Below are 23313 nucleotides of genomic sequence, written 5' to 3'. Positions count from 1 at the left end.
TTTGTCACATTAATTCCCTGATGAGGTTATCCATCAGCGCCAGTCTGGGTGGGGGTCTGACAGCCAGTAATACAAAAGTGTGAGAAAGAGCAAGAGGGGAGGGAATGAAAAGTAATCAGTATTACCATGTTTGCTATTTCCAACTTGCTATGTTTGGTTGCCATACTTCTGCTTTCCTTTGATTTTATCTTTTTATATTATGTTTCTTTCCCGACTCCATCCACTGATTTTAAAACCCCCTTGTTGTTAACTCTCCCCCCCCTCTCTGTCTGTCTTATGTGAGACGTTTCCCCTTTGGCTTGCTATCCTCACATCTGTCTGTGAGAGTTACAGGTCTCATCTATTTTCAGCTGCTGTTTTGCTAACATGTTACTGGAGCTTAGCACGTCCACCCCTGTTCCCCCTGGACTGCTCCTATACAACACAGGCCTGTGAAACTAAAGAGCCCCAGCTGGACATAACGTCAGACCTGCCCTTCAACCATGGACCAAACCCACGCATTTATGAACTACATTAACGAAGCGAGAAAGTTAATGAACTGTTAATATATTAACAAGGCTTGACAGGGCGGCCAAGAGGTGATGTTCTGAGCTCTATATACAGTTACAAGTAGCCCATGAACTGCAGTAAAATGTGCTAATCTCTGTGTATTTCAAATGACCCTGCAACCTAGTAAGCTGTCTTGCTTTCTGCTCCCTACATAGGCAGCTTTCATTTCGTAGCTCAAATGGAAGCTCTTAGGTGATGTGGAAAACCTAAGATTTCTGCAAAACGATATTACTTTGCTTCTTGCGCATTTCACAACAATTTCAAACTGACTTCCAAACATACCCGAGTGCTCCACATTAGTGCTGTACCAGGTGAGCTACCGAGCGAGTTTAATGCATCAGAAAAGCCATACATATCGAGCTGGTTATGTGATGCAAACATTAAAATTTATTAGTTTACAAATAATACACTAGTGTCAAAGTGTTTTGAGGTCATAAAATAGTACTTTTGTGCACAAAAAAGTCTTTATTAATCAAAAATCTCCCCCTAAAATCAGAATTTGTTTGAAAAGGGAATAAAAGTTGTTTCAGTGAATTGTATGTACTGTATAGTTATTTTGTTATTTAGTCAGATTTTGGAGTTTTGCATAAAATGTAGGTAAAAGCATGTTTTTTCCAATGGGTCTTGAATATTCAACAATATAGCTCTCTCTGTACAAAGCACAATTTCAAAGAGACATGTTGCTAATCTAACACTGCTACACTAATAAGCATATAAACCAGGGGTGCCCAATAGGTCGATCGCAAAGACAATGCTGGTAGATCGCACACAATTTTAAAGGTGCCCTAGAATTAAAAATCGAATTTATATAGGCATAGTTAAATAACAAGAGTTCAGTACATGGAAAAGACATACAGTGAGTTTCAAACTCCATTGTTTCCTTCTTATGTAAATCTCATATGTTTAAAAGACCTCCGAAGAACAGGCGAATCTCAACATAACACCGACTGTTACGTAACAGTGATCCCGTGATCCCGACGATCATTAATATGTACGCCCCCAATATTTGCATATGCCAGCCCATGTTCAAGGCATTACACAAGGGCAGAATGTCTGGATGTGCACTGCTGAATAATCAGACTAGGTAAGCAAGCAAGGAAAACAGCGAAAAATGGCAGATGAAGTGATAATAACTGACATGATTCATGATTACATGATATATTTAGTGATATTTGTAAACTGTCTTTCTAAATGTTTCATTAGCATGTTGCTAATGTACTGTTAAATGTGGTTAAAGTTACCATCGTTTATTACATGATCCGACGCATACATTCAGCATAAACTTTGTTTATGCTGTGATAGAGTCAAGAGCTCGGGAGGGGGTGGAGAGCGCGCAATTTAAAGGGGCCGCAACCTGAAATCGGCTCGTTTCTAATGATGCCCCAAAATAGGCAGTTAAAAAAATGAATTTAAAAAAATCTATGGGGTATTTTGAGCTGAAACTTCACAGACACATTCAGGGGACACCTTAGACTTATATTACATCATTTTAAAAAAAGTTCTAGGGCACCTTTAATAAATGCTTTTGTTAAATTTTAATAGAAAAAAAAATAGAAAGAAATATAACAATGTCCTTCCTTCTACTTTTAGTTTCTGTCTGACTTGCATTTGACTAATAAACTTTGACCAGGCGAGATTTTTGTTTATTCAGTTGCATTGACAACTAGCCTGCTTCGCATGAATCGCACCTTCCAAGAGCTTTGGAGTTCAGAGAACAGAGCGCAAAGTCAGCTTCCTCCAATTATGCATGAAACAGCCGTCTCTGAAGTGAGCGTGCACGTATTGAGCAGACGATTTTCATGAACACATCCATGATCTTTTTCATGTTCAGCATTTTTTGCAAATAGAGCTTGTTGGTGTGTACAATACAATGATAATTAAGGAAGACGGGAAAAGCATCTCCTCCTTGGCAATGAATCCGTTTGAACAGCCGACCATCGCAGGTGCTCCGTCAGTTGTGATTGACACCAGTTTAGACATTGGCAGCTGTGTTTTGTCGACAAAAATATTATGCAAACTGTTTGATTCTATTCAGTCATCAAAATAAGTTAAATGCCCTGGCTATGAATCTTTTGTGCTGTGTATGTGATTCTGAACTCAGCCCTTGGCCAAATGAACAAATCTAAGCAGTTATGTTTTGGAACAGCCTTAAAATGCATACAAATACAGCTCACAAATTTTGGAATATAGTCAGCATTTGCTTTGGCGTGTTTGTAACTATTCGGTTTCACATAATTGAACTGGCAAGTACTATGTGTATATATGTGGTCGCAATATAAACTGTATCATACTGAAAACGTAACTCTAATATGTCATATTTTACATGATGAAGCAAAGATTATAATAGTTGTTTTCCTTCATATCTCATATCTACAGCCTTACAAGTTGGCTAGCCTGACCAAACCATTTTGTTCCACTTTGATAAAATTTTGTTTGCATATTTGCTGGTGAAAACTGTAGAATAAGATGTCTGCCAAAGCCACTAAGTCACAAGATAAACATCTATTCACCTCAGTTCAGCCTTCCACACAAACCTCACTGTAATCTTCATAGTGTATTGTGCTAACTAATCATTAACCTACAGCTTGCTCATAAACATTTAGGTAATTTACCATCCCATCCTTCTGCAAGCTGACGATAACAAGAGCAGGACATTATTGAATTATTACAGAGAGGGAGAGCGAGAAAGAGAGGCAGAGAGAGATGGAGAGCTCTTACATGTGCAACTGTCTGTTGCTAAAAGATACTTAAAGATTTTCTTGCATACAAATACAATTTTATTTCCTTTATAATCATGATTATAAAATTTTTCCTCGGTTGCTTTCACTCTAATATCCATATTAGCCAAATAGAAATGGAAAAAGAGGTTGTGATTGAGATTGAGGTGTAAGAAGAAATGATGGATAAGTTGGAGATTGCAGAATCTTTCATATTCAGGAACCTTTTAAAGTTTGCTACAGTATGTTTATGTTCTGCATAAATGGCTAGAATTTTGACAAACATGTCTTAGCAATTGAGAAAACTATAATGGTAAACAGAAAATATTAAAAATATCTATCAATAAAATTAGATTAATATTAATATAACTTTCTAGCATCATGTTCTCTGCAGGTCTTTATTGGTGAGAGACTGAAGAGATGTTCCTTTAAAAGTCTAAATGTAGTTTTCAGATAAAAGAAAATATGCCGAAACCATATCCTGTGATGTGGATCACTGAATATTATGACAAGACATAGAGAGGCATAGAGAGAAACATATGACACATGAGTGGCATTTGTATGTTTATAAGGGAAAAAAGTTTGAAAAAGTAAAAGCTTCCCCTGTACAGTAGACCAGTTTGTCTCTGGGTTCAATTACTAAGAATCAGAACCAGATTTCTGAAAGAAATATCAAAATATTCCCTCAGTCTAGCACTAATAACAACCTCTTAAATCCAGACACACACGCACACAAAGCGCTGTTAACACTCCACACATCACTGTCACTCACATGCACACATTTTACTGCATATACCAAACATCATTATACTGTAATACCATTGCACACACACACACACACACACACACACACACACACACACACACACACACACACACACACACACACACACACACACACACACACACACACACACACACACACACACTACGACGGTAATGGGTAGTGATTTTGATTTATTGTGCTTTACAATAAATGATGCCAATATAAAAACCACAATCATCACAAATGTATGCTTGTATATAAGAGTTTGTGTGTATTTGTGGCACAATCAGCGTCTCCAGTTTTAAAAGTAACGCTAACCTGAGCATTTCCAAACCAAGAAAATGAACCACAGTTCCATTAAAGACCACAAGGCAATCAGGAGTAAATACCCAGATGGCCTCTTCATCTCTCAGATGAGTGGAACAACAGTGAAAAATAAATAAGAAACTTCTTCATTTATAGATCACCTTTCAATACAAGACTGTAGCTTAAAGTGCTCTTCAAGTGAAAAGATGTTTAAAAGAATTAGAATAAAAAAGCAAAAACTTGAATTAGTTCATTTAAAATAAATAAATAAATACATGAATAAATGATATTGTTTTAAAGCTGACCTGAAAAGGTATGTTTTAAAATTTTAAACTGAGCTTGACTGTCTATAAAACACAGCAATGAGATCCAAAGTTTTGTATAGTGGGTCAGTGTTGACAGCCTCCAAGCTCTTGGTGGTTTTTGAATATTTCTGCTACATAAATTTTGTTTAACTATGTCTGTTTTAAATGTTTTCCTCATTAAACATCATACTGCCTCAAATAAAGCCTTCAGGTGACATTTCAGATGCAAGTGAAGTCCAACATCATAGAAAAATATACTGAGGCAAAGCTTTTGGTGTTTTTGCCAGATAGTGAAAAGGATTTTTGTCCCTTTGATTTTAGACCTGTTCCTTTTGATTTTAGTAATATTGGACTCAAGGAGCAGGAGGCTTTGAGGTCCTATACTCTAAGCAGTTTTGGGCACGTTACTTTAAAAAGGTAATTAGTTATAGTTACTAGTTACTTCTCACAAATAGTAACAGAGTAACATCATTATAAAAGTAACTAATTACCAGGGAAAGTAACTATTGCATTACTTAAAAAAATATGTCAAATAACTTGAATGCCCCCATTATTAAATATAAGTCTAAGAATAAATAATTCTTGACTCATGACTCATGATCTTATGAATAGGTGATAGCTTATAAAATTTCTCTGTACTGTCATTAGAGAAAATGTAGTTTCATATATGTGACCCGTCACGGAAACCAGGGACACAAGTCGGCAGCACAACTCTCGAGCAAAATGAGAAAGAAGCATTTTTTTTCAAAACTGGTGATTTTCGTTTTTTTTGCAGAATCTGTTTGAGATCATGAAGAAGCCTTTCCGTGTTTGAGATAGCAGTATTGGTATATTTAAAAGCGTACATTTTGAGGTTGAAATCGGCTTGTGTTTCGGAGATTCTAGCACGCAGTAGGGGCGTGTCATGTCTGTGTGTATTTCCATACTGGGAAGCATGGCTACTTATTATGCAGCGCCCTGGCCGGCTCTAGCTGATATCAAAATTCAATGAAGAACCGTGGCCGTTACACCGAAAATGTTTTGAAGTACTTCTTCGACAAGCCGGATGCTTATGAACAAGCGCTCACTGATTCTGAAGACGGTCTGAGCGACGATGAAAGCGGCATAATAAGACATTACCTCTCTGGAGTCGGGTAACACGCCAGCGCATTTTGCAGGATTTTTTTCACATTGCAGCAAAACAGACTTAAAATACTCCGTCATTTTTTGTCATAGAGGCATAAGTAATATATTATAATATAGTAATATATATAGTAATATAGTAATATATCAATTGAAACTATAGAATGTCTTCTTTTATTTGTGTACACTCAGAGTAAAAACAAAATGTTGTGCTATTTGTAAAATAAAGAAAAATATAGCTGCGAGCAGCGATGGCGGGCCCAAGCCCGGTGGCACCGCCACCCCGGTGGCTTCAGGGCAACTGTGCACAGCGGGCAATAGGCACTTAAAACGGTTAAACATCAAAGGACTATGTCAAATTCACTCCACATTTACTGCACTACAAGGTGCCGTTATAGAGCCCCTCCTCCCTGCCCATTTTCAAAGGATTACATGTGCCAAGTTTTAACATTATTCTGATGAATTTTGAAGCAAATCAGGTAAAAATAAGAGGGTGATCTCAATGTATGCTGAAAGTGACACATTTTCTGCTTCCAGTTGGTGGCGCTATGACTTTGAATCACAATAGTCAAATCCATGTGATCAGCCTTGTACAACGAAGACTAAGCCAAAGTTTCATCAAAATCAATTAATGTATGCAGAAGTTATAACACTTTGTTTCCCTTTTCTTGCCATAAATTCGTTGCCTCGCCACGGCCAAACCGTTTGAGATATCCAAAATCCGTTTGCAATTAAACAACTTCAATGTGTTAGCAACAAGTTAAAAAAAGCTTGGTGTAAATTGGATAAACCCTGTAGGAGTAGTAGTATAAAATTCATAGCCTGTTTTTTCAAAAAATTAACATTCAAACCAAAATAGCTGACTTCCTGTTGGTCGGAGCTAATGAATGTAAATTAGAAAATTGTCCGGCTTGATGAGAATAATATGTGTACCGAGTTTGGTGACTGTAGGAAAAACTAACCCCCCCACTTTTGTCAAAAGGTGGCGCTACTGAGCCCCTCCACCACGCCCATTTCTATGGCTTTGTCCATGTCTACTGGTTGACAATATTGATGTGTGTGTCGAGTTTCATGCAATTTGAAGCATGTTAAGAGCCTCAAAAACACTCAAGAATATTATTACAGTTTGACCTGTTGCCATGGCAACAATATTTCAAATATCAAAAAATCCTGTCATAGGTCTACATCTGCTGTGTATTGACATTACACTGATGAAGTTTGAAGCAAATCAGGTAAAAATAAGAGGGTGATCTCAAAGCATTTTAAAAGTGATACACTTCTTGCTGCCATTTGGTGGCGCTATAACTTTGACTCACAATAGTTACATCCATGTGATCAGACTACTACAACCAACACACTCCTGAAGTTTCATAAACATCAATCAATGTATGCAGAAGTTATAACACATTTCCTGTTTCCTTTTCTCGCCATAAATTCGTTGCCTCGCCACGGCCAAATCGTTTGAGATATCCAAAATCCGTTTGCAATTAAACAACTTCAATGTGTTCGCAACAAGTTAAAAAAAGCTTGGTGTAAATTGGATAAACCCTGTAGGAGTAGTATTATAAAATTCATAGCCTGTTTTTTCAAAAAATTAACATTCAAACCAAAATAGCTGACTTCCTGTTGGTCGGAGCTAATGAATGTAAATTAGAAAATTGTCCGGCTTGATGAGAACAATATGTATACCGAGTTTGGTGACTGTAGGAAAAACTATCACCACCACTTTTGTCAAAAGGTGGCGCTACTGAGCCCCTCCACCACGCCCATTTCTATGGCTTTGTCCATGTCTACTGGTTGACAATATTGATGTGTGTGTCGAGTTTCATGCAATTTGAAGCATGTTAAGAGCCTCAAAAACACTCAAGAATATTATTACAGTTTGACCTGTTGCCATGGCAACAATATTTCAAATATCAAAAATCCTGTCATAGGTCTACATCTGCTGTGTATTGACATTACACTGATGAAGTTTGAAGCAAATCAGGTAAAAATAAGAGGGTGATCTCAAAACATTTCAAAAAGTGATACACTTCCTGCTGCCAGTTGGTGGCGCTATAACTTTGACTCACAATAGTCACATCCATGTGATCAGACTCCCTATAACGAACACACTCGTGAAGTTTCATAAAGATCAACATATGTATTAAGACGTTATAACACATTTCCTGTTTCCTTTTTCTCGCCATAAATTCGTTGCCTCGCCACGGCCAAACCGTTCGAGATATCAAAAATCCCCTGGCAATTTTTAATCATCAGTGTCTTGACTTCATGCTGACCGAGTTTGGTGGCGATCGGATTAATCGTGTAGGAGGAGTATATCAAATTCCAGAGCATGCGTTTTTCAAACAACCCTTAATAGCTGACTTCCTGTTGGCGTGGCGATTAACTTAGAGCGCGAAAGTTGTTCGGCCCGATGAGGTCTATATGTGTACCGAGTTTCATACTAATACGTGCAAGCATGTTTAATATATGGACCAAATTTTCAGACTTTTTTCAAGGGGGCGCTGTCGAGCCCCCCTGCCACGCCCGGGTACCAGCCTCTCCAGCGTCCTAATGGCCGCGGATTCCAATGTGTGTGCCAATTTTCAAGAGTTTTTGAGCATGTTAAGGCCCCCAAAAAGCCCCGGAAGACGGAAAAAAAAAAAAAAAAAAAAAAAAAAAAAAAATAATAATAATCCTTAGAAGAACAAGAGGGCCCTGCGCGAATTTTCGCTTGGGCCCTAACTAACACGATGCGTGATCTCCAATCTGATAGTTCTCAGAAAATGAACTGTAACTTAGTGAATACTAATCATAAAAAAATTATACTTATGTCTGAAAAAAACGTTGAAATGTCAGGTTTTAAATCGTGTAAGTCAAATCGAAAACAAACATTCTGTGTTTATGTAATCTGTATGAAAAAAGAGCCATGTCAGAAGTCTGTGATTCAGCTCATTATCCGCTAATGCGGCCACGCCCACGGAGCCAACGCTATTCAGACGCAAATTCAGTCAATGCATGCATTCATCGTCTCAATCGTGTATTTATTGTCTTGAAAAGTGTTTTGAATAGCCATAGTTAGCGATCTCTGGCCTCTGTTAGTCCAGTTATTTCCTGGATTGCCTATTCTTCTTTAACAGGCTTCTCAGGTGAGAAAATTTCATTTCATGATTATAGTGACCAAAATGATCACGGTTATCACAGAATCCTGTTCAAAAAGTAAATTCACCCAGTTTCATGTGGAAAACCAGCAAATAACAAATAAAATTAGCATCAATATGTACTTTTTCTTTACATAAACATTAAAATAATAACATTAAAAATGATTGGCAGATTTTAAAGGAGTGTCTTACAACAATCTACAATGCACAAGTTCAAATAGAGTTTTGACAAAAAAGTCACATATTTCAGCCTCTATATCATTTTTATAAAAGTCAAAAAAGATAAATTACTGACATTTATAATGCACATTAACCTTTATTATTAATAGTATGCAGTCCATGCAGCTTTACAGGTGGTATGGTTTATCTAAATGAGATGTAAATGAGCCCTATTGTCACTCCCAGCAGGTGAGAACAGGTGAGAACTGCAACTTTAGAGGCGTTTTTCTCCCTATAGAGCTTTCTTGATTAGGCACCTTCAAATGGCCACAACTTCTCCAAATATTATCAGATTTCCATGTGTCACACATCTTTGGAAAGCTTGAGAAAGAGACTGCACTGTCAGAATCTGTGAATAACTCAAAATGCCCCAGAACCGACTTGTGTCCCTACTTTCCGTGACTGGTCACATATATGTTTAAATAGTCCTATGTTATGTTTTAAATTCATTTACTTGATTATGAAAAGTGAACACCATGAGTAAGATGCATCATAAGATGCGCAATATATTGGGAGTTTGTTTTGTAAAAATTGTATCTTAATTTTAATCAATGTTTCATCAACCAATTGCCTGGATTTAATAAATAAGAAGCAAATATAGCAGACAATATAATCATGGATGCGCGGGTGCGATCACTGGCGCGTGAACTGGAGCGTGACTTATAGGCTAAATGAACCGAAACTGTATAGGCTGCTTGCCTCGCAGACATGAGAAAAATATCTATAGAAAGCTTGAAATATCTAAAAGCGAAAAGAAATAGGCTACTCTGATTATGTAGCCTAATCCGAATGAAATGTGCATTTTCTCTCTAGGCGCATCCAGTATATGCGGAGATGACGAGAGTCAGCAATGTCAACTTCATCTTTGCAGCTTTGATTTAGAAAACATTACTTTATTAATAAGCAATTAAAATGTCTCACTTTTAACAATTAAAATGTCTTACTTTTGCCAGTTCTTTATGGCAAGCGTTATGCGTGCACTTGAGTGCATAGCCTATATTACATAAACGCTCATTATTAGTTTATTCTCTCCAGTATTTAAGAAATTAATTATTTAAATTAATATAAATGTAATTAGTTAACTAATGGCTTAAATTAACAACTACTAGTCGATTAGAAAAACTTATTTCACATATTTTCGATCAAGCATGTCACAAAGGGTATTCTGGCTTGAGCTTGTGCTCAGCTCGCATGCTCTGACACACACACACACACACACACCTACACACACACAAAATTATATTTGTGTTTGACTTACTGCAGCACACACCAGAGAAAAATCTTTGCAGGTCCTATGAGAGAGAGACTACTCGGATGAAAACCGCTTCAGTGAGCTCAATTACAGTAATGCGGCATTTTTTTTTTTGAAATGGGAGAAAAAGTAACTTGTTTGATTACTCGTTACTGAAAAAATTAACGCCATTAGTATTTATAACGCCGTTATTCCCATCACTGACTGTAAGTGCAACTTAGACAGGAACAGAATACATGTACAAGAAACACAGAAACAGGTACAAAATCCAGAAGGCACAAACATAATACAAAAGATTTGATGCCATTATAGGGGGAAATGTTATGTTTTCAAATAAAATATAAAAACAGTGAAGAGATCAAAATGTGTTGAGCTTTGAGCCTTGTAGTTTGCTTTGCTTAACTTTGCCATTTATCCAATGAGACATGCTTCCCTCTCTCATCCTATTTAATATCAGTTTGTTTCACTTTCTTATACATCTTATGAAGTTAGTTTTGTTTCAGAGTCAAGTCGAACAGTGTAATCATGATAGTTTGTTGTTTCACTGAGTCTGTGTTCTACTTTCAGGCCTCCTTGGCTACGTTTTTTCAATGCTAAGCTTACTTACTTCCTGTAAACATCTGTCCAACCCAATTACATAAGACAATCATCAGATATGCAGTAAATATTTACAATGCGTTGCCCTAGCGTTGACCTCAAGAGACAAGAGTAAACGGATCAACAGTAAACGAATTGACAACAAAGCAGAGCATCGATTCATTTGTCCAATCAGAGAGTTTGCATTGACTGTTCTAGTCTGAAGTGGCTTGTGTAACTGCTGAGCCTAATAGACTATTGGAGGCTGTTTCTCATAATGTCAGCTCCCTCAATACAGTTTTTAATTGAATCAAGGGAAATTATCCCTTCTTCAAGGAACATAATATGTCCTTATTGCCTAACTACATTTTAGCTAAGAAACAACAAACTTTGAAGGTATAAGTCTTAATATAAACCTTAAAGATCATGTTGTGCTCTGATGATTGAGAATTAAGACCCTATGTTTCTAAAATTGCTCTAATTAGGACATGAAAGGCAAAAACGGATCCAAGACCTGTACTCCTACTCGGAGATGTGTTGTACACACAGAGGAAATCAATACTGCAGTCACTGCAGGCTAAAATTAAACTTCGAGCAGATGTTGCATAATGTATGTGTAGGTCACAGTCACCTCACAGGATACAACATACTTATTTCAGCAGTGATAGAATTTTTGTTCATATGTATGCATTCATAAATTGCAGTTGTGATATGATCTGCATTTAATAATCAAGTCATTTTGGTTGAAGACTTTGGTTAAATTTTATACCTCTCTCTTTTCCCCTCCTTTTTTTTAGCACTAATGCAACAGAATACTGTGTACTTAATGTGTAAAAAAATAAAAAAATAAAGTGGTTTAAAAAAATCTAAATCTAATTCTAAAAAACTAATTTGTTCCCTCGTTTTTAATTAACTAAATAGAGGGAACAAATTATTATATATTTTGCACACAATTTACTTAAAATGAGGGAACGAATTAGTCAATTGTGATAACTTATTAGTAAGTCATGGGAATTAATTGTTAATTTGTGGCCATGATATAAATTTTTTCCCCCCAGTATGTCATGTGTGGGGCTCTGTATATAAATGAAAAAAAGTTAATAAAATTATCCTGTTTAAAAGCCAAACTGAAAATACATTTTAAGTTTTGGGGGAGAGAGAAGTATAAAATTCTATAAGACAAATTTTATGTTAAATAAAATATGAGTGCAAAATGTGACTGAATTGTTTGCCATAATGTTACATAAATTAAAATTTACAAAATAATAAACAAAAAATGTTGCTTTATGTGCTGCCACTTAATGGCATGAAAAATATCATTAAATTACATAAATCTATCTTTATATTTTGCAATTTTAAATCGGCAATTTTTAAATCAACATGCCACCAAACTAGATAGTTGGGGCTTAAAAAAGTAACACTTTCATCACGGTAATTTCGACTTGGTGGCATTCATGCACACTCAACTAAAAAATACAATCATTCCAACATGACTTAAACCAGGGGTTTTCAAAGTCCCTTTTGACACAATGTACACAATGGTGCTGTCCAAACCCCCATTTTTTTTTAGAATTTTCAATAGCAATTAGTGCGCCAAGATCACTGCACACAGTGTTTGTTTGTGCATTAATAATAACGGACTCTCGTCTTGTGTGCCTAATGTATGACTCCTGCATGCCACTTTAATCGTCTTTACTTTTATTACAACTGTCATCCATCAAAACTTTACTAGTGTGACACTGGTTTGCTTTATCCAACCAAGAGATGTAGTTTGCATTTCACATGCTCATGCAGCGGCTGTGTGTTTTTAGGTGCCGTTCAGTCTGCATTTCACAGCATGATGGGGAATGGCTTGGGCTGCTCAAAAACAATCGCAGAATAGGAGAGACATCATGTTTTGAAGCCAAGTACACTCTTCTCTCCTCCATCTCTGATGAAATCGGCCGGGTTTTCTCTGCATTAGGGCAGTTTTGGACTGACAGTTTGAATGCATTTGCTTACTAGATCCTTAAACTGAAAACTTTGCTTTGAGTTAACAGTTTAAACTTATATGATCGACTTTTGTGGATGTATGAATCACATGAATTGGTGGATAGCTATTTTTGAATTTATTGATTCACAGGAACTGTCCAAATGAACAGCACAAACACTACATACCAGAAAGAAGACATTCTACAACAGCTTATTTGATTATTGCCTTAGTATACTTGATTGTAAGCTGTGACATGAAAAACAGCACTGCACTTCCCAACACTAGAATCATTTGCCGTCAGCTCTGCTCTATTTTCTAAGTTGACCCCAACACTAAAATGAAACATGACACACACATTTTTGCAATACAGTAACTTAATTATCGTAACACTTTACTCAACATAATGGCGACTGTGTGTCAAATAACCAGTTCGACCTGTTTTTGGCCCCAGGGACCTTTAGCCTCTCTTTATCTTTTGCTGACCAGCCTGAGAGTTATTTTGAAGTGTCCTGTGGTCTATTCTGAAATCCCACACCTTACAGAGAGCACATCTCAGTCAGCTCTTTCATACACCACATAAAGGAGTAGTCCTCCGTCTATAACTTAATGCACCAGATGGGCTTTGATGGATAAAAACAAAACAAAAACAACAACAACAAAAAAAACAAAGCATAAAGCTTGCCTGGTTGTCCAGATAAGTGCATGACCTAATTATCACACACAAAGGCCTCCATCTAAGGCCACAGAAGCACTTAAACTTATACCAGGCTGAATTATTAAAATATGTATATAAAAATGTGCATTAAGAAAGTGCAACTAAAGTTAGGATAGTATATGATATATAGCAATGCAGCTAAAAGCGGTGAATGTTTTTGAGAAAGATTGATTCTACTATTTCTCTCTGATGCAGAAGAATATATCTATGCTCTCTGTTTATTTTGGAATGGCATCCATGCTTTACTTAAATCACCTTTTTTTCAAATCCTGAACGACAGGATAATCTGTTGTAAATGACCGTAGAGGTGGGTAGAGTTACAAATGACTTTAAATGACTTTGCAGGTATTTTTTTCAGAAGATGTATTAGGGTTGCAAAGATAGTTTAGAGAGTTTAGAGAGGCTGAATCATTGATCAAACCATTTGAGATACTGTGAGGAAAGAGGTGATTCTGCAGTGTTCCCTTTCGAGAGGACCTCAATGCTGCATCACGACTTGACGATATGGGAACGTTTTGCATGATCCAGTGTCTAAAGGACGTGTTTACACACGTCAATCGGTGATTGGCTGAGCGTGATGACATATTGTAGTATGTCACTGAAACCATAAATAGATGCCATGGCAGTGTGTTGCCAGCGTCTTTGTCTTCAGAAGCTGTATGTGGGAGCGTGAGTTTGCTATTCCTGTGTGTGTATGAACAAAGACTGGAGTTAGTTAAAGTGCTAAGCAGGGCCACAGACCTTGCCCTTTGTGTGACCAAGCAAAAGTTCTGACAATCCTGGGGGAGGTCGATGCACACCACAACATTGTGTACCCGACTTCCTCCAGGACCCTCGGCAGGCGTTTTCATTAACCCCTCCATGACCATGATTCGGGAGTGGAGGCGCACTGTAGCGGTGGCAGGTGCCCTTAACAAATAAATAATTAGTTTTTTTTTTTTTTTACTTCGGGTGCCAGACAGTTTTCTTAAAACTGCCAAAACAAAAATGAAAAACCCAGATAGCAAAGGAAACCACCACTTACACAAAGAAACAAAAAACAAACAAACAAACAAACAAAAAACGCTTCAATTTAACAGAATTTTATTCCTTAATGTCCATAAACATAATAACAACAACAACAACAACAAAAAACACTTTTAAAGAGAAAAAGGAAACACCAAAATCTAAAAAATAATAATAATAAAAAATAATAAAAAACAACCAAGAGCGTAAAAATATCAGCATAACAGTTCAGTATGTGTTATCCACACAATCACGAACAGAAAAAACTGAATAAATCCCATACTGGTCACACTGAAACTTGGGTTCCACACTGGCAGATTCGTGTGTCCACCTTCTCGCCAAACAATTTGGCGTGGCTGGAGAGTTTAGTGGGACTTCGTCAGGCTCCAGGATGGATGGTAACAGGCCTTGAACTCGTCTTGTGAACAGCTCCCCAAGAATAGCCGGTCTTCGAAGTGCATCGCTATAGAATCGCCAGACTCCGCGTCGCACCGGACAGAGTGCACGGAAAGCATTAGATGAACAAGTGTCCGTCTTTCCTTTACACGGTAACCATATCCTTCACTCTCCCATTTTCTTACAAACCAAGCCAACATACATTGATGATGTGTCCTCTTTTCACCTCACAGGTGAAATAGACCTCGTCTCTATTTCAATTTCCACTGTTAATTGACTCACTCCACCCTTTCCGATAAAAGTGAAAGTGAAAGTAAACATTGCTGTATAGTTTACTACACTGTTACAGCACAATATGCTATTCACCACATCTTTGAAAAATCGTCCAGTTCAGTTGGTCACTGCCAGTTTGCTGATTCAGGGTGCTGAGCAGGCCAGTTCTAACCAAATATATGATCCTTCTGTCAGACTTTTTGGCAGTATGGCAGCTACTGCCACACATCTTACAGTGAGTACTGAATACCACAAGAAAATGTAACAGGATTCAGTTTGCCTTCCATTCACCTCAATTCAATTGTGTAGTAGCCACAGTGGTGCGTCAGGAGTCAGAAAAGGTTTTCTTCAAGCAAGAACTACAGTCTCTTTTGGCAAATGGGGCCACAGAACATGTACCCCTCCCAGAGAGGAACAGCCGGTACTTTATTGTGCCAAAAATGACAGGGGGCTTAATGTGATTCTAGATCTAAGGAGCCTGAACTGTACTCTTCGGACATACAGGTTCAAGATACTTACCCTGAAGCTAATCGTGTTGCAAATCCAATTCGAAGACTGGTTTGTGACAATAGATATGAAAGACGCACACTTTCACATCAAGATTTTGCCAGAACACAGGGAACTCAACTACATAGACGATTGGCTGATACAGGCTCAATTAAAAGAGTTGGCAGCACAACATCGAGATGTTGCTCACATGAAGAAGGTGCGGTAAGGACTGAAAGCAAAGAAGAGTGTGCTTTCTACAGCTCAGAGAACCACTTTTTTGGGGGAGGTTTTGTACTCGACCACAATGCAGGCACAACTGTCTCCTGTACATGTAGAATCGACCCTAAATGTTATGAAAGAGCTAAGCTAGGTCAGGAGCTCTCAGTTCTTCAAGTTCAGAGGCTGTTGGATCTCATGGCAGCAGTGGCCAATGTCATTCCATTAGTACAACTGCATATGAGACCATTCCAGTTCTGCCTCAGAAGCAGGGAATGCCATGCTCTGAACCATCACTTCATGGTCGTACGGGTCAGGACTTTGAAAGGAGGTATGGTTCCTGAACAAGGGCCAGGCTCTCGGGGGACCCTGCTGTCATAAGACTCTAAAGACAAACACCTCCCTCACGGGATGGGGTGTGGTTCTTGATGGCCATCCAGCCAGTGAGTTTTTTATGAACCTTCATCTTCACTGGCACATAAATTGCCTAAAATTGAGGGCAATGTTCCTAACAGTGAAACATTTCCTTCCACTCCTGAGTAGCTATTATGTGTTGGTATGCATGGACAACACCAGTCCTTGGTAGTCACCAGTCCTATTTTCAGGTTGGTGCAGCAGATTCTGCTCTGGGCAGAAAAGAAAATCAAGTCGCTAAGAGCAGTTTACATTCTGGGGCATGCAAACTGGGATGCAAACTTGGAGGCCTGTTGAGGTAGGGACAGAGGCCCAGGGAATGGTGACTCCATCCACAAGTCATGGAGTAGATATGGCAAAGGATGGCCGAGTGGAAGTGGATTTGTTCACCTCAGAGGAGATAACCCACTGTCCCCTCTGGCAGAGAGACACAGTGTCTCATTCCCCTTCTCAGGGAACCATGGTTATATGCATAGCCTGAAACATTCCCTTTCGAATGGGAACTCGCACTGTGTCCTCTAGAGCAGGGTTTTTCAAATCTGTCCTGGAGTACCCCTTAGCTTTCTCCTGGTACCACTGAACTACAAACATAAGGGCACAAATTTCTCTAATCTGGTCAACAATGAGGGTTAAATCCTTACCTTACATTAAGGCTACAAAAATGATCTAAGATTGGTGTAAAAGTGCACCAAACAGCTATCAACCCTACAGCAGCAACAACCATCATTTCATTAAGGCTGCTTTATCGCCCCCTCCATCTGTTCTCCTTCTCACCCAAAACAACATAGAGCTCAGGGCAAGGGGAAATGTCAAAGCTTTTATTCACCAGCTTATAGTGTGTGTGTCTGTCTGTCTACCCTTCCTGTCCAGCAAAGAGTCCTATGCCACATTAGTCTCCTAAACAGACAGTGGCTCTCTTCAATGAAAATGCCCTGTAATTAGTAAGGTCAGGAGCAAGGAGAGAAAGACAAAGATGAGAAAGAATGAACAAAAGAGAGCGTGATTAAGAGGAAAGAGTCTGACGTCATAACACACGACTGAAAGCTCAGAGGTATTTGATGAGCCCACATAGGAAAGATAGAGAAAAGAGAGCAAGATAAATATAAGGTGGGATACTGATATTGTAGGGAGAAAAAAACAGTTAAAAAGAACACACATACACACTCCTTATTCCCTATGGCCTAGTGTAAATCTAACAGAGATTTTTACAGCCCCCAATCCTGTGGTTGATGTTGGCCCCTAAAAAGACTTATGATTTTGTGTAATATTCCTCTTAGAGCAGGACAGGGCTATTATGATCAGCATTTCAGACATAATCAATGAAGACAGGAGGATGTATAGTACTAAGTGCAGCCAACAAACACACCAGTTTCTCTTTTTTTGTTGTTGCTGTTCATCACACAGAGATAAGCCCTGTCTTTAAAGGCCTGAGTGAAATTGTCTTTCCACAAATTTCCAGTGGTCAAAAACTCAAATTGAATTGTAATCTAATTGTTTACATGAATTGTTAACTTTGGACTTCACCACCAGGCCCAGATGTATGGGAAGTTTTGCAGAATAGATTTAACCATGTAAGGATGAGACCATAATACTTTTATTAGGATCTGAAAGAAGAATCAAATTTGTCAAATTAAACATAACGCAGGGTTCAACAATAACTTTTACATTCCTTGATCTTGTACATGCTTTTTTGTAGACATGATTTTTCTGTAGTTTATTTTTGCAACATTGTTGTTATAATATTATATAACTGAATAACCAGGATTTTGTAGAACTTGCAAATATTACTTGCGAAAGTCTTAAAAACATTAGCATGTTTTGAAAACTACAAAGCAATCAGTTTTGTTTTGCATATTGCCACTAGTTTCCAGCAAAATTCTGTTAATAAATTTATGCAGTTACATAAGTAAAATTTTTAAGCAATTGTTTTTATTTTTTTTTATCCTTTGTTTTTATTGTTTTATTTGTTTGTTGGTCTTTTAAGTATGCTTCAAAAAGTTAATAAAGAGATCAGAAAACTAATCCATATGAATCAAGCGGTTTAGTCAAAAGAGATCATCAAAGAGATTTGATGAACTGTTTTTTAATTTAGGCTTTTACTCACATGAAAATATTGATCAGGGAGCATAAGCCAAACCTGAATGACAAACAAGAACAAACCTCTTCTGGGAGCTCAAACCTGCTGCGTAACCAATGAGGTTCATTCTCATGTGTTGCACGGCACGTTTGAGCTTCCGGAAGAGGTTTGGACTAAACCACTCGATTCATATGGATAAGTGTTCCAATCTCTTTAAATTATTAAAGTGATAGCTGCAAAGGCAGTTAATGGAGGGACAGAAATCTCTCAGATTTCATCAAAAAGATCTTAATTTGTGTTCTGAAGATGAACAAAAGTCTTACAGGTTTAGAACAACATGAGGGTGAGTGATTAATGACAGAATTGTCATTTTGGTGTGAACTAACCCTTTAAGAAAGTCTTGTTTTTTGGAAAAATTGTATAAAAATGACATGACTTAAAACAAGAAAAAAATATATCTGCCACTGGGGTCAGAAAAATAAGATTAATTCCAAGGTAAAACTTAACATTTAATATATAATATAAATATTTTACCAAATAGAATTAAATAAAAAGTCACTGTTTAAAAAAAAAAAAAAAAAATGTAACGTATTTTAAACGTATACAATTTTATGAATGATGTGTTTTCGAATCCTGTGGAAATCAGAGTTCCATGTGGGCATGCCTTTGACCTAAACATTATTAGCATATTGAAAGGATGTACTTTTGTTCCCCTTGTTTATTTCTACAGTACAGTATGTGCTATAGAAATACTAAATACATGATCAACAGCTCGTGAATTTTATCTTCAGCTGGTCTGGTTCTGAGAGTTTGCCTCCATCTAGTTAGGTTCCAGGAAATGAGTGGTTTGGCTGTGGTTTGAGAAGGTCTCATCTGGTTCGGATTACTGCGTATAGCCAAGGGGAACCAAACTCTGGTCCATTTTGATGTGAGTGTGAATAGTGCATGCCTGATTGAGCTGAAGAAGACAAGATGAGAAACTTGACAAAGATAAAGAGGGACACTCAACACATCTGCAAATCAGCAGCCACATCACATAATTTATACATGCACATATACACTCTACACCAACACCTGCCACCCTACATGAAGATCAAGGGTTCCTTCATTGTTCAGAGAGGAAGACCAAGACTAAAGACCAGAGGTCAAAGACAGATGGTAGATGAGTTCCTCTCCAATCTATGCACATTATAGAGTCACACCTGTTATTCACATACACTCACACCCAAACACCCACCCACACACACACAAAAAGTCACAGTTATCAATGACTTCAGTCTTCAAGCGACAGGTGCAAGGTCTTGACCCCTGATAGACAGGGCCGGCACAAGCTCAACTGCCACTCTAGGAAAAACATGATCGTGCTGTCCCCACTTCACGATCACAAAAACACACGATTTTTAAGATGCATGTGAAAGATGCATTTTTTTTTATTCTGCAAAGTAAAAAAATCAGTACGCAACCACTAGTACAGCTGCAAATGGGCCTGCAGCAGTACCACTGACATAAAGACAGTTGCACATGGGACGCAGAAAACACTAGTCTATAGTTCATTTTCAACAAGAGACAAAATGCGGCAAATCAGTAGTAGTTCTAGTAGAGGCAAAGTAACGGTGTGCTAGGTAAACTTAAGGTAAATTATATAAGGTAAAATTAAAGTAAATAAAGCAATGTTAAACTGTAAATATAACCACACATAAAGGTCATAACGCATTTGATTATACAGCTTTGATGATATTCTCAATACAGCACAGCTTGAGAACCTAATTGCTTTTACAAAATGATTACTGCACAATTTAGGCCCTTAATATTTTTATTTTCATTAAAAGATCATTTTAATCAAGCAAATTTAATTGAAGTGTCATCCTTTTGCCGAACCAGACTGACTTAAATATTGTGTACAATAACTAGAACAAGTTCAAATACTAATTATACTACTAATGATGTGTGGATGATGTCAATTTTACATCATGTGGCATCATTCGAATACCAGATGTCATTCTGGTATTTTTACTATTCATTTTCCCCATAGGCATTTCAAATCTCAAAGAAGTTCTAAACCTGACTTAAACATCCAGTTCTGAAAATAAGCAAAACTTCCAAAGCAAAAACTGATTAATAATTATTTAATAAATAAATTATAATCAAAACAGAAAACACTGGTGTTTTTATGGTATGCTGCTTCAACACCAATTGCTTAGTTAAAGGGTTAGTTCACCCAAAAATGAAAATTCTGTCATTAATTACTCACCCTCATGTCATTCCACATCCATAAAACCTTTGTTCATCTTCAGAACACAAATTAAGATATTTTTGATGCAGTCTGAGAGGTTTCTATCTCTCCATAGAGATCCAAAGCAACTACAACTCCAAGGTCCAGAAAGGTAAGAAAGACATCATTAAAGTACTCCATGTGACTCCAGTGACAATTTTATGAAGCGATGTGAGTGCTTTCTTTGTGGAAAAAAACCCCAAAACATAATTTACCAGTTTATTTACAAAATAATAATATTATCCAAAGCATGTTCACGCAACAATGCCAGCTCTCGCGTGAACACAAAACGCAAACTCTCGCGAACACTCGTGCATGTGCGTTGAGTTGACGTGCAGGTCTGAACACAACATGTATGCGTCGCGATGCTCTCGCGAATGCGTGTTGCAGATCAATAAATTTGTAAGTAAAGTGGTAAATTATGTTTTTTTTGTTTTTTTTTTCCCCTCAAACAAAGCACTCACATCACTCACATAAAATTGAGTTTAAGCCACTGGAGTCACATTAAATGATGTCTTTTTCCTACCTTTCTGAACCTTAGAGTTGGAGTTGCGTTGGATCTTAATTTGTGTTCCAAAGATGAACAAAGGGTTTATGGATGTGGAACGACATGAGGGTGAGTAATAAATGACAGAATTTTCATTTTTGTGTGAACTAACCCTTTAAGTAGCAAGCTACCTAGCTAATGTTAACTAGCCTGCAAAAACATAGCAAAACCCTGCTTAGTTTGTTACTAGTGGTAACATCAGCATCTCTCTGATAGGTAGATCTCACTTCAGGATTGTGAGTTTAGTACATCATTAGGAATTCAGCAATTAAAAGTGAGTTTTAAAAAATTTATATGAAAAATTACTTAAGACTTAAACCACATAAGCATATACTACTGCATAATACTGGACCTCATGTTCTGTCTAACAATACTGCTAAAATCTATTTATTTATTTTTTAATTTTTATTTTTTAATTGACTACTGCAGTCTATTCAGTTGCCAGTCATGTTCAACGAGAGAGTTCCTGGGCTAAAGAATGCCATGATTGGCAAGCAGTAAATTCAAACAGACTACATAAAAAGCTTAGTTTCTATGTTTTCCACGTGAAGCTCTGGCAGCTGCTCTTAAACCAAACCATTGTGTCCCATAAAAAATGATCTCCTCCTCTCCATCTACCCCAAACACTGGCTGGACTGTAAATGTTTAGAGCTCTGTGGAATGCCATGTCCGGACAGGAATTTTAAATAACTTATTAGGGAACGCTTAATGAAACCTGAGAGATGTGTTTAGTCTATGAGAGCCACGCTAATGTCTATCAGTGGGCCAGCAGGTGCGTCTTTTCATCACAACACAGAGACACCTCAGTCAGAATATTAATTAAAATCAAGATATTCAAAATGCTGCACCAGAATTTCCATTTTGTTCACACATTCTGCCAAGGTAAAAAATTAAAGCATGTTTTGATCTCTTGAACTCAGACTGTAAATCAGGAATATAATTAACTACAATGCCCATGAGGCCATGGGGGTCATTATATTGGAGTGCATCTGAGGCCTGTCCTGCTTTATTCATTCAATTTACAGCAATAAAGAGGAGGGAGGCGTCTTTAATCAGCTAACTGCTTGATGAAATATGTGTATGTATGTGTGTGAGTGTGTCAGGAGGGGTATTACAAATGCACAAGCTTTAATATCTCACTTTTTTCTCATATACTATATATATATATATATATATATATATATATATATATATATATATATATATATATATATATATATATATATATATATATATATATATATATATATATATATATATATATATATATATATATATATATATATATATATATATATATATATATATATATATATATATATATATGTCAAAAAATATAGTTTTCAAAATTACATTATTTTTTAGATCATAGCTGGATTATCTGTGGTTATCATACACATGTATACACAGAGTATTAAAAATCATGGTCACAAAAATGTTTGTTCAAGAATAGTAACTCATTTAAAATGTAAAAATGCAGAACGTTTTCTTTTAGTGTTAGGCTATAGTATTTATAACTAGCTGTATGTGTGGTCCAGGTATTCCCAATGTTATAGGGACCAAACGTCTCCACAAGTATATTAAAACCTAAAAAAATTAAACAGCTTAAAAACTATACTAATTGATGTTTTTGGAAATGTAAAAATGCAGAAAGTTTTCTGTGATAGGTAGGTTTAAGGTAAGTTTAGGGGACAGAATATACAGTTTGTACAGCATAAAAATCATTATGTCTATGGAAAATCTCCATAAAACATGAAGACCCAACATGTGTGTTTGTGTGTGTGTGCTGATAAGATTTTGGCATAAGACCATTATTATTATGATTATTATTATTATTATGGACCCTATAACAACAGATCCTTAAATATGATAGTAAATATGTCACTGATAGATATTAATATTCAAATGTAAAATCAAAATGGAACTGTTTTGGAATTTAATCCATGTCTTCTAACTTTAAGGCAAGCAGCAAATCATGGATT

The sequence above is a fragment of the Chanodichthys erythropterus genome, chromosome 3 (assembly GCF_024489055.1).
Source record: "Chanodichthys erythropterus isolate Z2021 chromosome 3, ASM2448905v1, whole genome shotgun sequence".
In the NCBI taxonomy this organism is placed as follows: Eukaryota; Metazoa; Chordata; class Actinopteri; order Cypriniformes; family Xenocyprididae; genus Chanodichthys; species Chanodichthys erythropterus.
This window is presented reverse-complemented; position numbering follows the sequence as displayed.